Source organism: Melanerpes formicivorus, unplaced genomic scaffold, assembly GCF_026170545.1.
Source record: "Melanerpes formicivorus ecotype bairdi unplaced genomic scaffold, bMelFor1.0.p_v2 SCAF_2, whole genome shotgun sequence".
In the NCBI taxonomy this organism is placed as follows: Eukaryota; Metazoa; Chordata; class Aves; order Piciformes; family Picidae; genus Melanerpes; species Melanerpes formicivorus.
The window spans coordinates 30,930,551-30,954,819 of record NW_027142354.1 but is presented as its reverse complement, the minus strand read 5'-3'; the positions used below and the strand labels follow the sequence as shown (position 1 = coordinate 30,954,819).

The following is a 24,269-nucleotide window of genomic DNA, read 5'->3' as shown; positions in this document are numbered from 1 at the left end:
AGAAAAATAATGAGGTGCTAGAGTGTGTCCGGAAGAGAGCAATGAGACTGGTGAAGGGACTGAAGGGAAAGTCTTAATGAGGAGAGGCTGAGGGAGCCTGGAGAGGAGGAGACTCAGGGGGGGGTCCTTATCACACTCTACAACTACCTGAAAGGAAGTTGTAGTAATGTGAGGATCAGGCTCTTCTCCCAGCAACTTGTGAGATGAGAGGGCATGGCATGAAGCTGCAGCAGGGAAGGTTGAGGTTGGAGGTTAGGAAGCACTTCCTCATGGAAAGGGTAATTAGACACTGGAACGGACTGCCTAGGGAGGTGCTGCAATGGCCATCCCTGGAGGTGTTTAAGGAAATATTGGATGCGGCATTTAGTGACATGGTCTAGTCAGTGTGGTGGTGTTAGGTCACAGGCTGGACTTGATGATCTCAGAGGTCTATTCAAGCCTCAATAATTCTGTGATTCTGTGAATACCCCCAAGGCCTTTCCTGCTGGGCAGCTTTCCAGCCACTCTTGTCCAAGCCTGTAGCTTTTCACGAGATTGTTTGAAACCTGTGGAACCTTATACCACTGGCCACATCCTGTCCAGATCTTTCTGTAGAGCCTTCCTACCCTCATGCAGATCAGCATTCCTGCTCCACTTGCTGTCATCTGCAAACTTAACGAGGATAAGATTTGCAGTGCCTTACCTGCTGCAGAAGAAACAACCACAAAGGAACCTCAAGACATATAAGCACTCCTCCAGATGTGAGTAAGAACACAGCAAAGGCAGAGGGAATAATTTGTTAGTGCCCCATAAGGATGAAAGAAAAGCTAATGAGTAAATTAATGAATTGCCTCTACGAATTGCATTCAGCTGGCAGTCTCATGCTATGGAGAAATGATAATTTGCCATGGCTGTAGGAGTGCTTAGAGCTCAGAAAGCTGACAAATCTTGAAGTGGGAGAACACAGACTTCAGGTTAAAAATGAGTCTTGAACATTCCATAGCTTGAGAAAGAACTAAAGGGAATGGGGAAGGGAGAACTTAAACAAAAAGAACAGTCAAAAAATAGAAAGGTAACAATTTCATCAGTGATAATCAATTTAATACATTCGTCATATTCATTACATATGAGAGTCACTGCGTAGTTGAAATGCCCTAGTGGCTAAGAGCTTCCCTACTAAGTCCTGAATTACATTTATACATAGATTATACCATTTGATCTTGCATAAAATTTACTCTTCTGTTTAATGAGGGTTGGTCTTCATTGCTGTCTTTCAAGCCTAGTAACAGCAAAACAAACAAACAAAAACAACAAAGCAAAACAAACTAACAAAAAGATCACCAACAAAACCACACATAAAACCAGCACCTCAATAAAAGCCAAAACAGGCTGAAAAGCAACTGGTGGCATCAAAGAAAGCAATAATCACTTTTTAATCCATAAATAACTCCATCATTAAACAGTAGGGAAAACACATCCTGCAGTCTCTTTCACAAGGAAGAAGAAACAAGTGCAGTAGTGACTGAAAAGGTTTGTGTAAAAGAGACACGGATAAAGCAGGCAGTTATCCAAGCCATCAGAGCTTAGTCATGCCACTGCATACCTTACTTGAACATCAGTTTAGTCATCAGTTCGCCAAATTGCTATACACCGATAGCAAACAAAACCTGAGCCCAAGAATAACTTACAAAGAATACTTGAAGTAACTACTCTATTGTTAGCACTGAAAATTTTGCCCCTTTCCTACTGACCAGGGAAGGTTCTGAATGAACTGGGGAGTAAGGGATACAAACTATCAGGAGTTCTTGGCCAACAGGGAGCTGGACTGCAAAGCAGTGCTAAGTCTGGACAATATCCCCTCTGCACTACATCTGCCAGTGCCTGGAAGACATATCCCGGACATGCCATGCATAAAGCCAACTTACAAATCATGCCTTCAAAGCACCTTTTAACTGCTGCACTGGCATTGCACAGTTCAGGACTGGTTTGCTACCCTGTTGGGTTGCTGGGTAACACTACAGTACCTACCACTGCCGTACAGGATCAGATTTTGTACAGGCACACTAGCAGACAGGTGATCCCAACCTGTTAAGTAAGGAGATGGTGGGTTGAAGTAAGATAACTAATCACGTCAGCAGAATAGCCAGTGCTTTCATTTTGATAGTGCTGGGACAGGCAGAGATTTGAATTCCTAAGAGTCATAGAATTGTTAGGGTTGGAAGAGACCTCACCTAGTTCTAACACCCCTGCCATGGGCAGGGACACCTCATGCTAGATCAGATTGCTTGGAGCCACATCCAGCCTGGCCTTAAAAACCTCTGGGGATGGGGCTTCTACCATCTCCCTGGGCAACCTGTTCCAGTGCCTCACCATCCTCATGGGGAAGAATTTCTTCCTAATACCCAATGTGAATTTACCCATTTCTAGGTTTTTTCAGTACCCCCCCTAGTCCCATCATTACCTTACACCCTAAAATGTCCCTCACCAGCTTTCTTGCAGGCCCCCTTCAGATACTGGAAGGCCACAATTAGGTCTCCTCAGAGCCTTCTCTTCTCCAGACTGAATAGCCCCAACTCTTTCATTCTGTCTCCATAGAAGAAGTGCTCCAGGCCTCTAATCATCCTCATGGCCCTTCTCTGGACACCTTCCAGCACATCCAGATCCTTCCTGTAATAGGGGCTCCAGAACTGGATGCAGTACTCCAGGTGGGGTCTCACCAGAGTGGAGTAGAGGGGGAGAATCACCTCCCTCAACCTGCTGGCTATGTTTCTCTTGATGCAGTCCAGGATGTGATTGACTTTCTGGGCTGCAAGTGCACACTGCTGGCTCATGTTGAGGTTCTCATTCACCAGCACCCCCAAGGCCTTTTCTTCAGGGCTGCTCTCAAGCCAGTCACTGCCCAGCCTATATTGGTGCTTGGGATTGCCCCAACCCAGATGCACTACCTTGCATTTGGTCTTGTTGAACCTCATGAGGTTGGTTTGGGGCCACCTCTCCAGCCTGTCGAGGTTCCTCTGGATGGCATCCCTTATCTCCAGCATGTCTGCTGCACCACACAGCTTGGTGTCGTTGGTGAACTTGCTGAGGGTGCACTCAGTGCCACTGTCCATGTCACCAACAAAGATGTTAAACCAGACTGGTCCCGGTAGTGATCCCTGAGGGACTCCACTTGGACACGGACCCATTGACAGCCACTCTTATACCACTGGCTTGTCCAGATGTTTCTGTAGATCCTTCCTACCCTCATGCAGATCAGCATTCCTGCTCCATGTGGTGTCATCTGCAAACTTAATGAGGATAATATGTGCAGTGCATAGAGGAATTTCAGCTGGGCTGGCCATGTCACCCTTTTAGGTGAATTCCACTTGATTCTCTTGGGGTGTCCCAGTGTTTCATCCTTGGCTTGCCTCGGGGCAACAAGTGGAGAGCCCTTGCTAGCACTCCATCTCTGCCTCTGGTGAGCTGCCCCAATGTTTGCCACAGGCAAGCATGAGATTAACAACCCCTTCCCCCTTTAAATCTATTTTAAAGTCCTATCAATGAGCCCTGCCAATTTCTGCCCTAGAATCCTTTTGCCCCTGTAATGGGTTGGGGCAAACCCCCTCCCCACCACAGGCAGGAACAACGATTCAGAAAAAGGGATTGCAAAAAGTGATGGAAAGTTTAAATAGAAAAACAATTTAAAAACAAACATCAATGAAAGCTTTACAGAGAACCACAAGCACCGTGACAAAGAGAGAGATCCCAGAACATGCCCAAGAACATCCCATCCCCACCTGGGGGTACACCCAACCCCCCCCCCCCCCCCAGGGCTCTTTTCTCCCCCCCCAACCCAGCCTTGGGCCTGGGCAGGCCCAAGGGAGGCAGCTCACGCCATTTTACCTAGGCTGCAGCTGGGGACAAAAGAGGAAGTGAAGACCCCGCATGGACATTTTATAGGGGAGCAGGGCATTATGGGATTAGAATACCTGCCTGTGACCACCCCCTGGGCTGTGTCCAGTTATGGGGCCCTCAGTTTAGGAAAGATGTTGACTTGCTGGAACGTGTCCAGAGAAGAGCAATAAAGCTGGTGAAGGGTTTGGAGCACAAGCCCTATGAGGAAAGGCTGAGGGAGCTGGGGTTGCTTAGCCTGGAGAAGAGGAGGCTCAGAGGAGACCTTATTACTCTCTACAACTACCTGAAGGGAGGTTGTGGACAGATGGGGTTGGTCTCTTCTCCCAGGCAACCAGCACTGGAACAAGAAGACACAGTCTCAAGCTGTTCCAGGGGAGGTTTAGGCTGGATATTAGGAAGAAATTCTTCATAGAAAGAGCGATTGGCCATTGGAATGGGCTGCCCAGGGAGGCGGTGGAGTCACCATCCCTAGAGGTGTTTAGGAGGAAACTTGATGGGGTGCTTGGTGCCATGGTTTAGTTGATTAGATAGTGTTGGATGATAGGTTGGATGTGATGATCTCAAAGGTCTCTTCCGGTCTGGTCTATCCTATCCTATCCTATCCTATCCTATCCTATCCTATCCTATCCTATCCTATCCTATCCTATCCTATCCTATCCTATCCTATCCTATCCTATCCTATCCTATCCTATCCTATCCTATCCTATCCTATCCTATTCTCTCTTTGCATTGCCTCTCTGTCTCTCATCCCCTCCCCTAGCCATTATTCCTGATCTCTGCTCTGTTTTATTTATACTTCCAATATGGGCTAGAGCAGGCCAACCAATTTTCTTCCTGGCTTTTGAATTTTAATTGATCCATACAATTCCTAATTAGAGGACAAACTCCACAACTGCACTAAGAACAGAGACAATTTTAGTATATCACTCATAACAGTGAGTGACGAGACATGAATTTCCTCAGATCTCAGGGACCGGCACAACTTGTAAAAGCAAAAGAGCTCTGACAAATTGTCTGGGGATATAAAAAAAGTTAATTAACCTCCTGGAAAAGTCTGCTTCTCTAACTTGTAAAAGCATTTTATCACTTGAACTGGGTGGAACATGAAGACCCACACCATAACAGCTAGTCATGGATAACAGGCAAGTCAGAGTGGAATGTCTATGCATAATAAATGGGGGGGAAAGGGTGATTTTTTTTTTTTTTTTAATTGCCATAAACCAAAATTTCCCTTTTGGAAAAATGCCAGAGTTTAAAGTTAATGTCTTGGAAAAGCAGCATGGATTTAACTAGTAGAAGGGGGGAAAAATATAACAGAATTTAACCTTATTTTGGGTTGCTGGAAAAAGTTAATATGAGTTTTTTAAAACTCACAAAACCATCCAATTTCAAAAACTTCCCAGAACCTCCAAGTTCCTAAGAACTGATAGGGATGGGCAAAATATTGCTGGAAGCTGGAGATATCTCTACTGACTGAGGATCAAACACAGAGGAGGAAGAAAGGCAGACTTTGTTCAGCTTTAGTGCAGAATAAGCCCTCCGCGAATCTAGTGGTCCAGTGATGTTGTGGCTGGGATGGCCAGTCATGCAGTCACAAAAAGATTTCTCCACTTAGACAATTTTCACCTTATACCATTAAGAAACTAAAACCTTAAAGACTAATCAAAGTCTTTGAAAATATAATAGAGTTACATAGACTATCACGTTTGCAAAGTGTCCAGTTACTCCAATAAATTAGTTCAGACTGAGCACAGGAAGCTTTTCAAGTGTATTGTGTCATGTACCTTCAGTGAGTTAAAGCATTATTAGCAACAGCATAACCAGATAATGGCAAATGTCCTTGCTTTTGCTCTCTTCTCCTACATGACTAATTTAAGAAAAGGGAGAGGAAAAGCAGAGGAATAGTCAAAGATTTTTATTTCAGTCCTTTAAATAATTAGGAGCTTATCAGTAATCAGACACCTTATAATCATGAATTCAATCCGAAGTTCATAGAACGCTGGTAGCAAAAATAAAAGTCAAACATAATCAAAACCTCTGTCAACAACGATAGGGCTCACAGAAATGTGGTATGAAAGCAGCTACACAAATTGAAGTTTATAAGCAAGTTATATAGTCTTCTTAAATTAACCAAACAGAAATCAATATTAGCAGTGCCATAATACTCGGTGAAGTGATGATAATATGACAGTGTTATTTATCCTCTGAAATAACGAGTCTTCAGGAACAGTTGAACTAACCCTTCTCTTAGTAAATAGTTAAAGATTATAGACCTCAGTAATGGCAGAAGATGCAGCCAAACACATCAGTCACGAGCTCCTTTTTCCTCTCATCTATGACACCCAGAAAAAGCTGGGAGCACTGGACATCTCCCCACATGAAGTCACCACATCCGTTCTGAACACAAATACGAAGTCATCTTTTCCCGAAGGCACATTCTTTTAAAAATAGCCACCAGTTCTCCTTTTGTCCAACTACATTACACCCAAACACAATGCACAAGAAGTTCCTACAACTTGCAAGATTTTGATTTTTTCTTTTTTTAATTTTTTTAAGAGTAACACATCCTGTTTATTCACAATGTTAGTAGACTTGTAAAGGATTTAAATAGTCCTCTACAAATACTCCAAGGTTTCCATTGATCAACTTACTTGAAAGAAGTATTCTTCCTCATTGTGCACAGTATGGAGAACTGGAAAACTTATTAAATTGGGGGGAAAGGTGGGGGGGGAAAGGTGGGGGAACCAAAACCCACAATACACTGTTTTGACTTCTTTCTCCTTAGTAAGGCTCTAGTTCTTCTGGTTTTAAAACTTTGTACTAAATCTTTAACAAATACAGTGAGCTTGTACTTGAATCAGCTCAGGTATGCAAATTTTCCAAACAAAAGTAATCTAAGAGTATTCCTGCTCCATAGCTGACTCACATTAAGAACTAAATCACATGCATGACTATTTTATGACCTTGCTTGGAGTCAACACAAAGTCAAGTTGCACTGCAACTTATATTACCTCCAAACTTTTTTGGCAAGAACAATTCCTTGATAGTAACTAGCACAATTCTTTAGAGACCTGGTTTTCCAACACCAACACCTGCATTCATTTAATCTGAGCTTTTCAGAGTCATTGGCATTACCTCCTATAGATGCTAATGTGTTGCTTCAGGCTCAGTTGTTCAATGCCTCAATTCTCACAGGATTCATCACTTCGAGGCTGATTCTTCACTTCCCCTCCTGAGTAAAATCACATTCACAAATCCTCTCTCTCGAAAGCCTTCAGCCACTCTTTCATAGCTACATAGCTGGGCATCTTATAGAAATTATCTTCTTAACATGAAAAATACTCTCTCCTTCTTCTGATGTAGTAAAGCCAAACTATCAGCAGTCTTTCAGGCAGGAAAAAGTGGACCATGAGATATTTTAAATACCTCTTATATGTTACCATGCTGTTAGCTATTTTTAAGGGGATTTTTCTTTTCCAGGCATTTGAAGTAAAGCCACCTGGAGGAGGAAAAACAGCAGCTTCTGAACTGTACCAAGCTATGAAACAAGCTAAAGGAAAAATTAAAAAGTGACAGATTACATAATTGAAATGCAGTTAGAAGGTTATGCAGCAAAATGTTATCAAGCTAAAATTTGGTCAGGAAAACCTCAAATGGCACATTTTCTTTTATTAGTACAAATGGCTGAAACCTTGCTGTTATCCAAAAGGTTTCAGCTGTAATGCATGGCATTGATTAATTAGTTCTAAAAAAGAAGGTCTTGTGTAACACAGTTGAGCCTTAAATTCACTTGGCTGAAAACAAAACTCAGATTGTTAGAATTAAGTTCTGAATAAGGCTATATGGGAATATATTCCCAATATGGGAAATAATTTCCACACCACTAAAATGCCCACATGGCTGTGGTAAAACACTGACTATTTACCAGAGCACCCCAACACCCATTTCACTTAGGAATGGAAATAAAGTTTCTCTAAATCTGTGGAAACTTACATGTGAGTAAACATGTTAAACTGGTAAACTTTTGTGAGACAGGACTTGGCAAAGACATTAGGATTAAAAAGTCTTTGAATAAAAGCTACCATAGGGAGCAGACAAGCAAGACTAGTTTCACACTACACTGAGGCATTGCTCGACTTTTATAGTTGATCCTATACAAGACAAAAAAAAATGTAGTAAGAGTAAAGACTTTTGTTTTTTCAGTTAGTACAAGCAACGTGAAAGGGAATAAGCAGCATGAGCTTGTCCAAAACAGAAAAAATAGTAAAAGACTAACAACAAATAATAAAGCAGACTGAGATTTTCTAGAAAAGAAGTAACACAGGATTCAATAAAAGAGAAACTATATTGCACAAACTAGTTAAATGAGTATTATTGATGTACATTATTTTTTTCCTCTAGAAAACAGAAAAAGTCAACAACAGAATACAATGGAATAAACCAGGTTGGAAGAGACCTTCAAGATCATTGCATCCAACCCATCATCCAACATCACCTATTCAACTAAACCATGCAACCTTCAAAAAAGTTTTGCTTCTCCTGATTTTATTTGTTTGGCAAACAAAATCCTAATTTTGAATAAATTTAATATTCTGCTTACACACAAAAAAAGTGGCAGGTAGAATATAGGACAGAAAGCATGTCATCTGTATCTTCCACCCTGAAAGTTTGTGTTCCTTTTAAAGAGCCCTTGTGTATTTTAAAACACAGAATCCACTTGAACAAGTGTGGTCACTCCAGAGATGCAATTTCTATAACTCCAACAAAATAAAACAATAAATAATTATATGAAGCATTGACTTATTCATGCTTTTCTTGGCCTGATTTTTAAATAGGAAATAATATTGCACACACAGCCAACTCCAGAGGGGAATATATTGCCTTCTAAGGCAGATGTAAGAGAGGGCCTTGGTGACAACTGAGAGATACAAAGAATCGTACTTTTATTATAAAGATCTGTGTAATAAGAGATGCACAATTACAGATTCAAAACACACATAAGGCATGCAATTGAAAAACAAACACACAAGAAACACAGAAGAAATCCTAAACAGTGTAAGTTTTATTTTGAAGGAAAGCAATTACTTTCCAAGTTTGCTCAAGTCTCACAAGAGGCTGACACTTTTTCCCCGTAACAAATTCTTTTTTAAAGTGTTTCTGTATAACTTAGTCTTTTTTATATAAACCATACACAGAAAGAAAGTTAATGACAGAGTGAAATGAGGTAAAATGGCATATATTCTTAGAATAATGAATATCATGTCTCAGTAAGTCAGTGGTACCAATTATTGAGACTCAGTATTCAGATACATCTAAGCTATTATTTACCTAATATTAGCACAGCAAAGAACTACTTTTCATACAGCATTTAAGACAATAATTTAGCAGAAAAAAAAAATGTCAAGAGAAATGCTTACAGAAATTTGTAGCACAAGTTTTACCACTGTAAAATGCACTCAATTCACACAAAATGCAGTCAAAAGACATTTATGTAAAGCTGTAAGAACAGTATAACACAAAGGGAAATAAAATGAAAGGTGGTAAGGGGAAGCGTTACATGATTTTGTGAAAAACAAACCTTAAAGTCAAGAGTACTAAACATTAAGTTGCTGCTGCTAAAAACAACTCCAGGAAAGATGCCCTTTAAGACTTTGAATATTTTATGCTGATTTATTCCAACTTTGCAAGTTTCCTGGTGAAGAAGGGTATCCAACAGTATTTCATAGCAACCAGAGTCTGAAGGGTAAACCTTATTTACCAACAGGAGTTATACTATCAGAAGTTATGACTGATCTGTTTGTAAAAATCTGCACTGATCTACTTTTCGAGCCACAGTTCAGTTCAAAATGAAACAGTCTGGTGCAAGGTAACAAATTGCCAATATCTAGATGCTTTTACTGACAACAGTATTAGTAGGAAAATAGTAATCTAAATTTCTGAATTGATTTATTCAGATTTAATATAGAGCTCACCAAAAAGCAATGAATGCATTAAACTGTGGATGCCTGCTGTAACAGGAAGAATTAAAACTTATGAATCTAATTTTTCCCTTTTTCAAACATTTCATTAGTCTTTTCAAAAGCCTAGATTCTGTTTCCCAGAGCTGATTTTCCTCTTTCCCCCATTTCTCCTTTTGCTGCTACAGGCTACAAGAAAAAATCAAAGCTAGATATAGATATACCATATGCATTTGAACATTTAGAAGTCACAGAAGTGCAGTGATTCTTATCTATGTTGTGTTTTGCAAAGCTACTTTTGAATGTCTTTAAATCATTATACTTAATTTGAGTACATGTCCTTTTAAGAGTTCCCTGATAGTAGGTGATTATATGCATGATAACACTGATATGTGGAAAATAATTAAAATTTAAAAAATAATAATTCATTCCTCCTTGTAAAGGTAAACTTAAGTGGCCTATATCTGTGGTTTCATCAGTGACCTGCTGGTTGCCACAGAGGTTCCATGGCAAATATGCAACTGACAGTAAATAAGAGGAAGTGCTGACATGGTTGATGGATGAGTCTTTAGATGGAAAAACCTTTATCATCAGTGTCGACCCAGACCGAGGTAGAACAGAAGCAGGTAGCTGTCCAGGTATCTGGCTGTAGAGAATGCTGGAGCCTGGCACTTGAGACGCAGGGTAGTGGGGGCAACTCTTGTATAAGGTGTGAGCAGGTTGACTATCTGCTTAATATGGTGGCCAGACTGAGGGATAAGTTTGCTAGCCTTAGAAATTTAAGGAAATGTAGGAAAGAGATGAACCAGAGGAGGAAGGAGGTGGACCAAAGGAGGAAAGAGGTGAATCAGAAGAGGAAAGAGTTGAATCGGAGTAAGCAGGCTCTGCAGGCTCCCCCAGCAGAGGCTGGTTATTCAAAAAGCAGAGGGGAATGGACGCAGGTTACTCTCAAAAGACGCAAAGTTAAACCTCCTTGCCTCCCCTCGCCTTCCCCGCTGCTCTTGGAAAACAGATATGGAGCACTGGAAATTGAGGGTGAGGTGGTCCTGATGCCGGAGGACACACCATCTGGGGTTCTCCCTAAGGCTAAGCAGCCTAAGGTTAAACAGCCTAAGGCAAAGCAGCCTAAGGTTAAACAGCCTTCCGCTGGCATCAGGACCTGTTCCCTCAAAAAAAAGAGAAGGGTAATTGTTATTGGTGATTCCCTTCTGAGGGGAATGGAGGGCCCTATATGTCGGCCTGACCCATCTCATAGGGAACTCTGCTGTCTGCCAGGAGCCCAAGTTAATGATGTTACCAGTAGGCTGCCTAGACTGGTGCAGCCCTCTGACTACTACCCTTTACTAGTTATGCAGTTAGGGAATGATGATGATGCAACCAGCACTCCCAGGGCTATCAAAGATGACTTCAGGGCCCTGGGAGACCTGGTTGAGGGGTCAGGGGCACAAATAATTTTTCCATCAATATCCTTAACTGCAGGAGGGAATACAGTAAGGAACAGGTCAGCAGCTATAGTCAACAAGTGGCTTAGAGGCTGGTGCAGTCAAAAGAATTTTGGATTTTTTGATATTGGGAAACTTTCTACTGCACCAGGCCAGCTGGCAACAGATAGAGTACATCTGTCCCAGAGAAGGGGAAAGATCACTGTATATGAGAACGGACTGTCCCCCAAAGATAAAAAGATCCTGGGTAGGGAATTGGCGGATCTCATCGACAGGGCTTTAAACTAGTTTCGAAGGGGGAAGGGGCTGAAAATAGTCCTCTCAGACAAGAGTCTGGGGGCAACAAGCTAGAGTCAGAGGTGAAACCAGCAGCCCAGCTGAAGTGCATGTACACTAATGCACGAAGCATGGGTAACAAACAGGAGGAGCTGGAAGCCTTGATGCAGCAGGAAAGTTATGATGTAGTTGCCATCACAGAGACGTGGTGGGACGACTCATATGACTGGAGCACTGCAATTGATGGTTACAAGCTCTTCAGGAGAGACAGGCGAGGAAGAAGGGGTGGAGGGGTGGCCCTTTACATCAGGAAGGCACTAGATGCCATTGAGATGGAGACTAGGGACGATCGGGTTGAATGCTTGTGGATAAGAATTAGAGGGAAGACCAGCAGGGCAGACACCCTGGTTGGAGTCTGTTATAGACCACCCAACCAGGAGGAAGATGCTGACGAAGCATTCTATAGGCAGCTTAGGGCTGTCTCAAGATCTCCGGACCTTGTTCTCATGGGTGACTTCAACCTGCCTGACATCTGCTGGGAACTCAACACAGCAGAGAGGAGACACTCTAGAAGGTTCTTAGAATGCATGGAGGACAGCTTCTTATCCCAGGTGCTGCGAGAGCCTACCAGGGGCAAGGCTATGCTTGACCTCCTCTTCACCAACAGGGAAGGACTGGTGGGCGATGTGGTGGTTGGAGGGTGTTTGGGGTCCAGTGACCAAGAGATAATTGAATTCTCGGTTTTTGGTCAAGCCAAGAGGGGCAGCAAGAAGACCTCCACTCTGGACTTCCGGAGGGCAGACTTCGGGTTACTCAAGGAACTAATTCAGATTGGGATAAAGCCCTTAAAAACAAAGGGGTCCAGGAGAGCTGGACCTACTTCAATGAAGAACTGTTGAAGGCTCAGGGACAGGCTGTGCCAATGTGCTGGAAGATGAGCCGCCGGGGCAGACGGCCAGCCTGGATGGTTCATGAACTTTTAATGGAACTGAGGGAAAAAAAGAGGGTGTATCACCTTTGGAAGAGAGGGGAGGCAACCCACAGAATGTTTAAGGATGTTGCTAGGTCTTGTAGGAAGAGAATTAGGGAGGCAAAAGCACACTTGGAGCTTAAACTGGCCTCTACTGTGAAGGACAACAAAAAGTCCTTCTATAAATACATTAATAGTAAGAGGAAGGGAAAGGACAACCTCCACTCCTTGGTGGATACGGAGGGGAACATTGTAACAAAGGATGAGGAAAAGGCAGAGATACTTAACACCTTCTTTGTCTCAATTTTTACTAGAAGGGCAGAACGTCTTCCTGACAGCTGGCCTGCAGAGCTGGCAGAAGGAGCCAGGGAGCTGCACAGTTTCCCTATGTTCCATGAGGAGGTGGTTGGAACTCTCCTTAGCAGCTTGGATCCCTACAAGTCCATGGGACCAGATGGGATTCATCCTAGGGTGCTGAGAGAGCTGTCAGATGAGCTGGCCAAGCCACTCTCCATCATTTTCCAGCAGTCCTGGCTCACTGACAAGGTCCCAGAGGACTGGAAGCTGGCCAACGTGGTGCCCATCCATAAGAAGGGTCGGTTGGATGAGCCAGGGAATTACAGGCCTGTCAGCCTGACCTCAGTGCCAGGCAAGATCATGGAACAGGTCATCCTGAGTTCAATAACACAGCACTTACAGGATGGCCAAGGGATCAGGCCTAGCCAGCATGGATTTAGGAAGGGCAGGTCCTGCCTGACCAACCTGATCTCCTTCTATCATCAGGTGACCCGCCTGGTGGATGTGGGGAGGCCTGTTGATAGAATAGAATAGAATAGAATAGAATAGAATAGAATAGAATAGAATAGAATAGAATAGACCAGGTTGGAAGAGACCTTCAAGATCATCACGTCCAACCTATCACCCAACACCACCTAATCAACTAACCCATGTAACCAAGCACCCTGTCAAGTCTCCTCCTGAACACCTCCAGTGACGGCGACTCCACCACCTCCCCGGGCAGTCCATTCCAATGGGCAATCACTCTCTCTGTGTAAAACTTCCTCCTGACCTCCAGCCTGAACTTCCCCTGGCGCAGCCTGAGACGGTGTCCTCTTGTTCTGGTGCTGGCTGCCTGGGAGAAGAGACCAACCTCTGCCTGTTTACAACCCCCTTCAGGTAGTTGTAGAGAGCAATAAGGTCACCCCTGAGTCTCCTCCTCTCCAGGCTAAGCAGCCCCAGCTCCCTCAGCCTCTCCTCATAGGGCTTGTGTTCCAAGCCCCTCACTAACGTAGTCTACCTGGACCTCAGCAAGGCCTTTGACACCATCCCCCATAGCAAACTGCTGGCCAAGCTGTCAGCCCATGGCTTGGACGGGAGCACACTGCGATGGGTTAGGAACTGGCTGGAGGGCCGAGCCCAGAGAGTGGTGGTGAATGGTGCCACATCCAGCTGGCAGCCACTCACTAGTGGTGTGCCCCAAGGATCAGTGCTGGGCCCCATGCTCTTTAACATCTTTATTGATGATCTGGATGAGGGCATTGAGTCCATCATCAGTAAATTTGCTGATGACACCAAGCTGGGGGCAAGAGTTGATCTGCTGGAGGGTAGAGAGGCTCTGCAGAGGGACCTCGACAGGCTGGACAGATGGGCAGAATCCAACGGCATGAGATTTAACACATCCAAGTGCCGAGTTCTGCACATTGGCCACAACAACCCCATGCAGTGCTACAGGCTGGGGTCAGAGTTGCTGGAGAGCAGCCAGGCAGGGAGGGACCTGGGGGTACTGTTCGATGGTAGGCTGAACATGAGCCTGCAGTGTGCCCAGGCAGCCAAGAGGGCCAATGGCATCCTAGCCTGCATCAGGAACAGTATGGCCAGCAGGAGCAGGGAGGTCATTGTGCCCCTGTATACTGCACTGGTTAGGCCACACCTCGAGTACTGTGTCCAGTTCTGGGCCCCTCAGTTTAGGAAGGATGTTGACTTGCTGGAACGAGTCCAGAGAAGAGCAACAAAGTTGGTGAGGGGTTTGGAACACAAGCCCTATGAGGAGAGGCTGAGGGAGCTGGGGTTGCTCAGCCTGGAGAAGAGGAGACTCAGGGGTGACCTTATCACTCTCTACAACTACCTGAAGGGAGGTTGTAGACAGGCGGATGTTGGTCTCTTCTCCCAGGCACCCAGTACCAGAACAAGAGGACACAGTCTCAGGCTGCACCAGGGGAGGTTCAGGTTGGATGTTAGGAAGAAGTTCTATACAGAAAGAGTGATTGCGCTACGGAATGGGTTGCCCGGGGAGGTGGTGGAGTCGCCGTCATTGGAGGTGTTCAGGAGGAGACTTGCTGGGGTGCTTGGTGCCATGGGTTAGCTGTTTGGGTGGGTTGGATTGGTTGATGGGTTGGACACGATGATATTGAAGGTCTCTTCCAACCTGGTTTGGTTTATTCTAAGTTTATACTCTTGAGGTTTAGGCCAGAAGAAACCTCATGATGTTCCCAAGGTGGGTTTGTGGCACAGAATAACCCTTAACATGAGTAGCAAGCAGGAGTGGAGGGGCTTGATAGACAAACCCAGAAAGGGCAGAGCCATGACTGTCCTCATCTGAGTGGGCAATAGTCCCACCTGGAGTGTGAGGACCACTCCAGAGGGCCTCACAGCCAACATATTCCTGAGTTTTATAAACACTCATGAGTATTCCAATTATTTAGCTGATTGGATAATAATACATACAATTCATTCTTTTTTAAAAACACCTTTATTTGGGACCATATGGCTTTTAAATATCTTAATATTATGTTATTTCAGAATAATGCACATACAAAAATCCAGTTCCAGTATATATATTTATGTACCATAAACCTTCAAAAGCTCTGAAACAATAAACATTCAGAAATGAACTTTGCCTGTTAACTGAAAGAACAAAGGAAATTTTTATTTTTTGTTTCCTTCTCACTCAGGTGTCCCCACTGAATCCAGGGAAAGCAGGCAAGAGATGTGACAGCACATGTGGTGATGCCACATGCTTCCTCCTGCCAGCCCTGCCACCCTGAGAAACAGAAAAGGAGAACACCTGGCAACAGATCTACCTAAAATTTACAGAGGCCAAAGTAAACAAAATTCTAAGGTGAACAATCCAAATATAGTAACCATTGGACCCTATATAAGATAGAAGAGCTTCCCCAAAACTCATGTTACCACCAAGAGGAACTCCAGAAAAGTGCTGAATGTGCAACTGCTGGCACTTCCTGGCCTCCAGACTTGCAATTGTATGATACTGGACAGATCATCCAGATGTGTATTTCAGGGTTGTGAGAATTCCAGTGTAACAACACAAATGAGTAAAATCAACTTGATTCCATATTTTCTCAAATAAAGCCACTTCTCCCTTCAAAAAGCTCTCATAGTTAGTTGCACTTACTTGCTGCATCTCAAGATCTAACTGTGAGGGGAGGAGCTCGTGCTGGCACCAAAGGTAGTTGATCAAAAGAGTTGATATGGCTCTCCTAGATTAAATGGCATATAAACCCTTCAAGCTTTTCAGGGTCCTCTTTTATCAAATTGATAATGGATTGGATATTTCTGTACTGTAGCTTGGCTTCCCACTGAAAACTTTACCTGCACAGTAGGGGAATAAACAACTCAAACAGATTTGAAGCACTCAAAGTATATTCTATCACTAATGGTTAAAAAAAAACACACCACAAAACAAATGGAAACAAAACAAGGAAAAACCCAAAACAACTGAACAAACGCACACCAAGCCAACCAAACAAAAAAGAAGCATTCTAAAGACAAAAAAAAATTAATTGGTTTACTTGTATTTGCATGTGGTGGGTTTTTTTTCATACTAATAAAACTGCCAAGCCTTTAGTCATTCACAGAAAATGTCTGCCATTGCTTTATTATGGTAGCATAGTAGTAAAAGCTAAAAATTAATTATTAATTCATTGGATACATTTTCAAACCTGCCAGCCAGGGCTTTAAACCCAGCACTTGCTCTAGGAGCCCAATCCAGTCAAAGGGTATAGAATTCAAACACAACAGTAACCTTAACAGAGCATCCTCTCATTCTGAACATCTTTACTCATTTACTACTTTTTGTAAAATGCAAAACCCCTACCAGTTACTTAGCACACATACCTTACACATTCAGAAGAAAACTATGCACAAATTCAAATGTATAGAAAGTGAAAACAGTACTCTGTTTCCATCCAGATAAAGAAATTGTTTGGAGCAGTGCATTTAAAGCCAAATCCTATCTCACCCTAGAATAGCACACTTTAAAAGGAAATAAAATGACAGACCTATCTGTTGACTGGCACAGAAATCAGGACATGCTGACAGAAAACTATTAGTCAAGATGCCCTACTAATAGAAAATCATTAGCAGACAGCGCATCTGCAGCAATGTCTCTTCGGTTACTTAGCCTTCTTTTAATGAATACCTAACTATGAGGCTAGTTTTTCTGTGCTTTTGAAGCTTCTGTGGCATAATTTGTTCAAGACTCTCAACATGGTGCATTCCTTCTGGATCACAGTATCGGCTTGAAAATTAAGTACAGAGTAAGCTTGGAAATAAAAGGGCAAAGGAGAGTTCTTACTTTACTTGAATATACTAAGCCATCATTAAAACCCCTAGTCTAAACTCATACAAGCCATAAATTTTCTAGACAAACACTAACTTCCTTTGTTTCTGTTTATTAGCCACAGGCATCACAGCTCAGGATATATCTCAGTAGAATTGTGATTACTGCCATAAATAATGCATGCTTCATTTTGATTCTCTCAGTGTACCTGCTATGCCATTTATTCTGATGTCTTCAGGCAGCCTGGCTATCAGGTGGACTGGCAGGATAGACCAAGATTCACTGAATGCATCTGTGTGAACTCTGACTGAGCAACACTCTAAGCACAAAGCAATGGCATTTTAGAGAATTCTGCATTTTCACAAGAAGGACAAAGCATGGAGATAAAAACTGATTGATTTTAATACTTATTAATCACAATTTACAGTTCAAATGGAGCACTTCAGCTACAACTGCAATAAGCTGCAGGGAGGCTGAAACAGGGGTTCAGAAGCAGATATGTTAAAAATGCAAGCACACTATTAGTGTTTGTAGAGGAGGTTTCAGGTTTCGGTACACATCATTTTGACAGACTGTTTTGAGTCAAGAAACTGAGATCCAGGGCTAAACCTTCGCCATGTTTTCTTCCTATCTTCCTGGAGTTTTGGTGTTGATTTTTTTTTTTGAGGGGGGGTTGGTTGGTTCATTTAGGGTTGGGTTTTATACAGGTTTATTTTTGTGTATCAGGTAATAGAACTATAACACTACCTGGTATGATCCTCTTGTGTTGTCCATGGATGTCCTGACCTCTAGTATTTTATATATTCTGGGTTTATTATAAATGCCTCATAAACAGCACCTGTCTTCTACTCTTTATTGCTTCTTTTTCATCTTGTGATGACTTTATATATTCACTATCTTTAAAAGAATCCTTTGAATATTAAAGTAGCATATGAAGTTCCTTAATATAAAGAGGACAACTAAGAGTTTCCACTTCTTGTTATTGGGTTAGGGGTTTGTTTGTGCTGTCCAGGGAGGTGATGGAGTCACCATGCCTGGAGATGTTCAAGAGGGGATTGGACCTGGCACTTGGTGCCATGGTCTAGCAGGCATGAGGTCTTGGGTGACAGGTTGGACTTGATGATTCTTGAGGTCTTTTCCAACCTTGCTGATTCTATGATTCTAAGATATGCCACTTCCCTTTTGCATAAGTTCTTCTCATATCCCACCATCTCTTCTAAGAGCTTGACTTCATCATCTTCACATCTCTTTCTGTGAAAGATTTCTCTGGTCTAGCTAATGGAGTACAGGATTCAGGAACAAACTAGAACTATCATCATTGTTGTTATTTTAGGGATTCTAAATGCATGCCACTGTTTCAAATATTGTTTACTCTCTCGTTCAATTTGACAAGCAATGCTTATTTAGCCTCCAGATAGGATTCTGCTAAAGGTAGAAAATTCTCCAGATTTCACATCATGTGTAGTGACATTCAGTAATCTAGTTAGAAAGAGGCGATATGGTAACTGTGCTTTTGAGAGCTTACACATGCCTTACAATTGTAAGGCCTTTTCACACACAGTATTTGCTTGAAGAGCCTGACTGCAAGAGGAACAATTCTGACAAACAACACTGCCAAAGCAAGTAGTGTTTTTTTTTAATTGTCAGGGTAACATAAAACATCACTTCTTAAACAATTTAAGATGTTAACACACAATTATTTTTTTTTTTGGTCACAAAGGAAACACTGCAAACTGGACTCTGTTCTCCTGCTGGTGGACACAGGGAATAATGGCAGTATAATGCCATGTAACAGACCTCTGAATAGGAGACAGAAGCCTGCAGTGTTTGCCCATATTGTACTGACATCCTTTTCTCTGTTTAAAGAGGTTAGTTCTTCCACCAGACCTGTCACAAAGCCTTTATTTCACCATGAATCAGTGCACATTCAGGATGCAAGAACAGGCTCAGAAATATATGGCACACTGCTGATAAGGAAGAGGAGAAAAGAAAAGGTCACGTCTTTGAAGCAAAGCAGCTAATTTGGCAAATAAAAAGCCTGGTTAAGGAACAACGCAGAACTCAATGAGCACCCAGGGAACTGCCTTACAGAATCAACAGGTGCTAGATAACCCATGAAACAATATCTTTCCCCTTCCCCCTCCAATAATTTGCCAGCAGAAACAAGTGAGGTAATGTTTTCTTTGCTATTTATCTGACTTTCTGGTTTCAGAGTTGTATGGCTAGTACCTGGGAGACATATTTAAAATGCTAAGCCAGCTGAAATGCAACAGAAAGGCAGGAAGAACATGCCTTCCAAAGGATGTAAAAGATGTGCTGTATATCTGTCCATTTCACTGTGTAAATACCTACTTCCACCAAAAATAACAGTAACTAGTTTTGCTAGCAAATATCTCTATATATTTATATGGAATATTTAAACACAACTTTCTATTATTAAGTGCAAACATACCTCTGAAAATTGTATTGCCTCTTAGTTCATTACAGTACTTAAGCATATCAGAAGAATGGCTTTGACCCTTATTTTGCCTCTGTTATTCTCAACACTTTCAACTCTCCAATGTTCTCACTACTTTTGAATCCCTCTAAAGACTAAAACATGGAGCAGGAATAGAAAAGTTACCTTTCACACTGGCATGTCATGTCTTTTCTAACTTGAACCCTAAATGCAGACATAAGGTAATACACACTTACAGGCAGATTTGTAACAACTGCTACACAACTATTCCAGAAAATTCAATACCATTCACAAATACACTTTAGCATAAGAGGCAGGTCAAAACCTTTATAGAGAAGAGCAAGAAAGGAGACTGTGACCTCGAATGTTTCAACCTGGTATTTAGACAGGAGACTTGACTGCTATTTCTGGTCTGTTAAAGAACAGTCAGTGGAACATTTTGATATCCAAATTTGGTTGCTCAATGTTTTAACCAAATGAACAACCCGTGCTTTGGATCTCATTATTGCATGTTTGGACACTGTAAATCAGAAGTGATAGTTCAGATATACTATGAGAAGCCTTGTTTTTAATATTACTGTTTATGCAAAATTTATCATTGCTCACAGATACTATAATCAGATTGCAGACAAAAAAAAAAATAGGAACAGTGGAAAAATAAAAGTGAAAACTTCTTTCAAAATATTCTTCATAATTTATTTTTCCCTTCATTTTGAATTATATTTTTAGCACAGTTGCAGTTATTTTGTTTTTAAATACCTTATGGTATGTGTCATACTAATTGGATGGAATATAATTTTGAACTAAGACACTCCATACAGATGGGAAGATACTTTCAAGCTGAAGGGAAAGACAACACTTCAAGATGTGCATCAGAATCACTTAAAAGAGAAAAAAAAAAAAAAAGTGTGTTTATTTTTTGAGCTTAATCTTTCTAAGCATCAGCAAACAGCTTACATAAAATAAATGGGCTTTATGTAGTCAGTAAATTAACAACTCTAAGCTAGTCAATATGAAAACAACAGGAGCAACATCCAGTGCAAGTCACTGCAAGCTTTGGATTTCTTCTCTGAAGTCAAACATTTAATAGGTATGAGCAAGAACAAAACTTACCAAGGTCAATGAAGAAGGGAAATATGTATCATGTTTCAGATGACTTTAAATCATCCAACTGGTAAGCCATTATACCATACGTTGATGAAAGATTTTGCCATAACCATCAAGATCCTAAAAAAACCCACAACAACAAACAAAAAACAAAACACACAAAAGTTAATCAGACATTGAAGTAGTGAAAATTGAGTTTCAAGTCAGGCTGGAGATTTGGGCAGGCAGAAATTTAATGAAGTTCAACAGGGGCAAGTGTAGAGTCTTGCACCTGGGAAAGAACAACCCCAAGTATCAGTCCTGGTGGATGGAAGGTCGACCATGAGCCAGCAATGTGCTCTCAAAGCCAAGAAGGCCAATGCCATTCTAGGGTGTATTAGAAGGGGTGTGGGGGTAGGTCAAGAGAGGTTCTCTTTCCCCTCTACTCTGCCCTGGTGAGGCTGCATCTTGAATATCACATCCAGTTCTGGGGCCCTCAGTTCAAGAAGGTCAAGGAACTGCTTTCAAAGAGTCCAGTGCAGAGCCACAAAAATTATTAAGGGAATGGAACAGCTTCCTTACGAGGAAAGACTGAGGGAGCTGGAGCTCTTTAGCTTGGAGGAGACTGAAGGGTGACCTCATTAGTGTTCATAAATATATAAAGGCTGAGTGCCAAGAGGATGGAGCCAGGCTCTTCTTGGTGATGTCCAATGACAGGACAATGGGCAATGGGTGGAAGTTGAGGCATGGGAAGTTCCATGGAAACATGAAGGAAAAATTTTTCACTGTGAGGGTGACAGAACACTGGAACAGGCTGCACAGGGAAGTTCTGGGGTCTCCCTCTCTGGAGATATTAAAAACCTGCCTGGATGCATTCCCGTGTGATCTGGTATAGGTGATCCTGCTCTGGAAGGGGGTTTAGACTAGATGATCTTTCGAGGTCCCATCCACCCCCTAACACTGTGATTCTGTGAAGCATACTTTTTAAAAGACAGACTTCCACACCAGTGCAAGAGTTTCTCTGCCACCACTGCCATGTATTTTGCTCAGATACTTCATTCACAGTTCTTTCACAGGGTTTTTTTGGCCTTTATCTGACTTTTCAAGATTCAGTTATTTGATTTACTGTCATTTAATTAGAATAGTTCTATGCATCAGCATTTTCCTCAAACCAACATTTTTAAATGCTACTTTTTTTCCTTTTTTTTTTTCTTTTATGCAGGACTACATAGTCCACTGTATACAAAACCATAAAACCTATGCTCCCAACATTAAGTACAAAGGTACATCAGCTCTAACACAAGGTACACTGCTTAACTTGGGTTAGAGTGTGCACAAAACAAGGAACACCCACCATCCCATCAACGGTAACATACTCCTATTAATTCCTTGTTTCTACTTCTGTAAGCCCGAAAGTCAGTGATACAAAGCTCCAAGTTACATTTTTAAATGCAGGTGATCAGTAGAAATGCAAGAGAGGCAGACTCCAAGCTGAGTGACTATATAGGACTGAGGTAAAAGCCACTGAGATCAAGGTTTTTCACATTTATAAAAACTTCAAGGAGACTCTCCTAATTAATTTCCTTTAAAAGAAATAAAATCAATGTGAAAACTCCATGAGTTTTTCCCACTAATGCAGTTATCTTCCCGAAATTTTTCCACAAACCTCACGTATTTTTCTTTGCAGTGTGAAAAACTGTAGAATGTAGAAAGCCATCAATGTGCACAATGAACAGGTCCTGGTCAGATAAATTCTGCAGTCACGTTATAATTTCTGAATAACTACACCTTTGTTCAAATAATTACACTGTCATAACTTGAAGTAAACTTGTGGTTAAAGTAAATGCACTCTGTTTATATGTCAATGGACTAGTTACACATACGTGATCAATCACTGCATCTCAAATGTAAAGGAATTGATTTACTGCACTAAAGTGCAAAGTTACTAAAACATTTTAATGGAAGCTCCTAGCTATTATCAATTATATGACTGAGGGCTGTCTTGCAGGACTAGATTCCCAAGATGTTCTTAAGGGTGGCTTTAGTGACCAACTAAAAAAAGCTGGAAATGTTTGCATATTCTGCCGATCGCCTTAATCCTTCAAGAAGCTATCTGCAGAGGGAAAACAATACAAGTCCTGACCTTTCTGTGGCATTTTGACTGTCCATAAAATTAAAAGCAACTAAAAGACTTTGATGTTTTCAAGTATTTTAAGAATATGAAAGAAAAATAAATCTTGCAAGGAATAACATCATTGCAATTTTATTTTTTTTAATAAGCAGAAACCCAAATAAGATAGCATCCACAATAGAAAGGCTTTTTTAGGGAAGCTACTAAAATAGGAGTGAAAATTACAGAACACCTGAAATGCAAACTAAAAATTTCCTCATTGTAGCCACTCTCTATATGCTCCCAGCACTTAAGTGGCACAGGTGGACAGTATGAGTTTATTTGTGACTTCACTGCTGGACACAAAACCTCTGGTTAGAATTAGTTATGCATACAACAGCATTCCATGTTCCTGCAGTCAGCCCCAACAAGTTCAGCAGTACCCCAGGGTACAGGGACTGGCACCAGTAACTAACCCCAGCACAAACGGCAGCCTGTTCCAAGAGCAGAAGTGCTAATGTCGATAGAATACAAAAAGGCAGTATCTGAGAATGAAGTAAAAATTTTATTCTGGGTTCAGTTCTCAGAAATATGGAGACTAGTATGTATTGCCTCTCCACCACTATCTCCACAAAAGAAGAGTATCACAAAGGAGAATGTTCTGTGTACCTGTACCTCTAAATTCTAAGCATAACTCTTGATCCTTGCTCTTTATTAACCTATGGTTACTACCAGGTATAATGTCACAAAAAGAAAACACAAAAGTCCAACAGTACTGCCAGCTACACACTGTGCAACCCAGGATGGACATACCATGTAAATGTATACAGATGCTAAAGAGTTTTCATGATAAAAGCACTCAACATATATCTTGTTTTAAATTATTGACTGTATTCAAACTGATTGCTACTTATAACAACTTTTCTTTATTTAAATTAAGCCTCCTCCACTACATTTGGTTATGCTAAGATTTGCATCAACAACATGCTAAATGCCAAGTGATTATTGTAGCACAACAAAGGGTAACAAGATATTAAATGTTCACAGCAGGAAAAGGAACTAGATGCATTTGTCCCCTTATAATGAACAAACCTGGCTCATACCCAAACGACCAAACGTTTTGGCCCTTAGCAACTATTGTAACTGTTATTTAATACTAATATTAAACAATTTGAATGTGTAATATTTTAAAACTGTGGAGTAGCATAGTATTGCTTGCAACTCTCATTTGTCTTAACAGTGGGACCTTAAAACCACACTGTCTAATGAGTACTGATAAAGTGTTTTTCAGTCCTTACGCAAACTCTGCTGGCAACTGATTTATTTTGAAAGTGCAACAAATTAAGCTTACATATACAACAAAAAGTCTAGTACTTGGAGGCCAAAGAACACAATTCTCCAAAAAGAAAGTAAAAAACAAAACAAAACAAACATGTAACAAGCTGCATTTGGAGCAGAGTTAACTAAATTTGCATCTGACAGCAAGTATCGATTTTTAAAAAAATAAGGAATTTTCAT

The 24,269-nt window shown here is 41.6% G+C and overlaps 1 protein-coding gene across 1 annotated transcript in view; it reads right to left on the bottom strand.

The window, feature by feature from the left end:
- Positions 1–20,772, bottom strand: part of CHRM3 (cholinergic receptor muscarinic 3) — a 208,544-nt gene extending 187,772 nt beyond the window's left edge. The window contains exon 1 of the mRNA XM_068147628.1: positions 20,669–20,772. The gene's annotated coding sequence lies outside the window, so the exon portion shown is untranslated. The remainder of the gene's footprint in view (positions 1–20,668) is intronic.
- Positions 20,773–24,269: the final 3,497 nt, after the last annotated feature.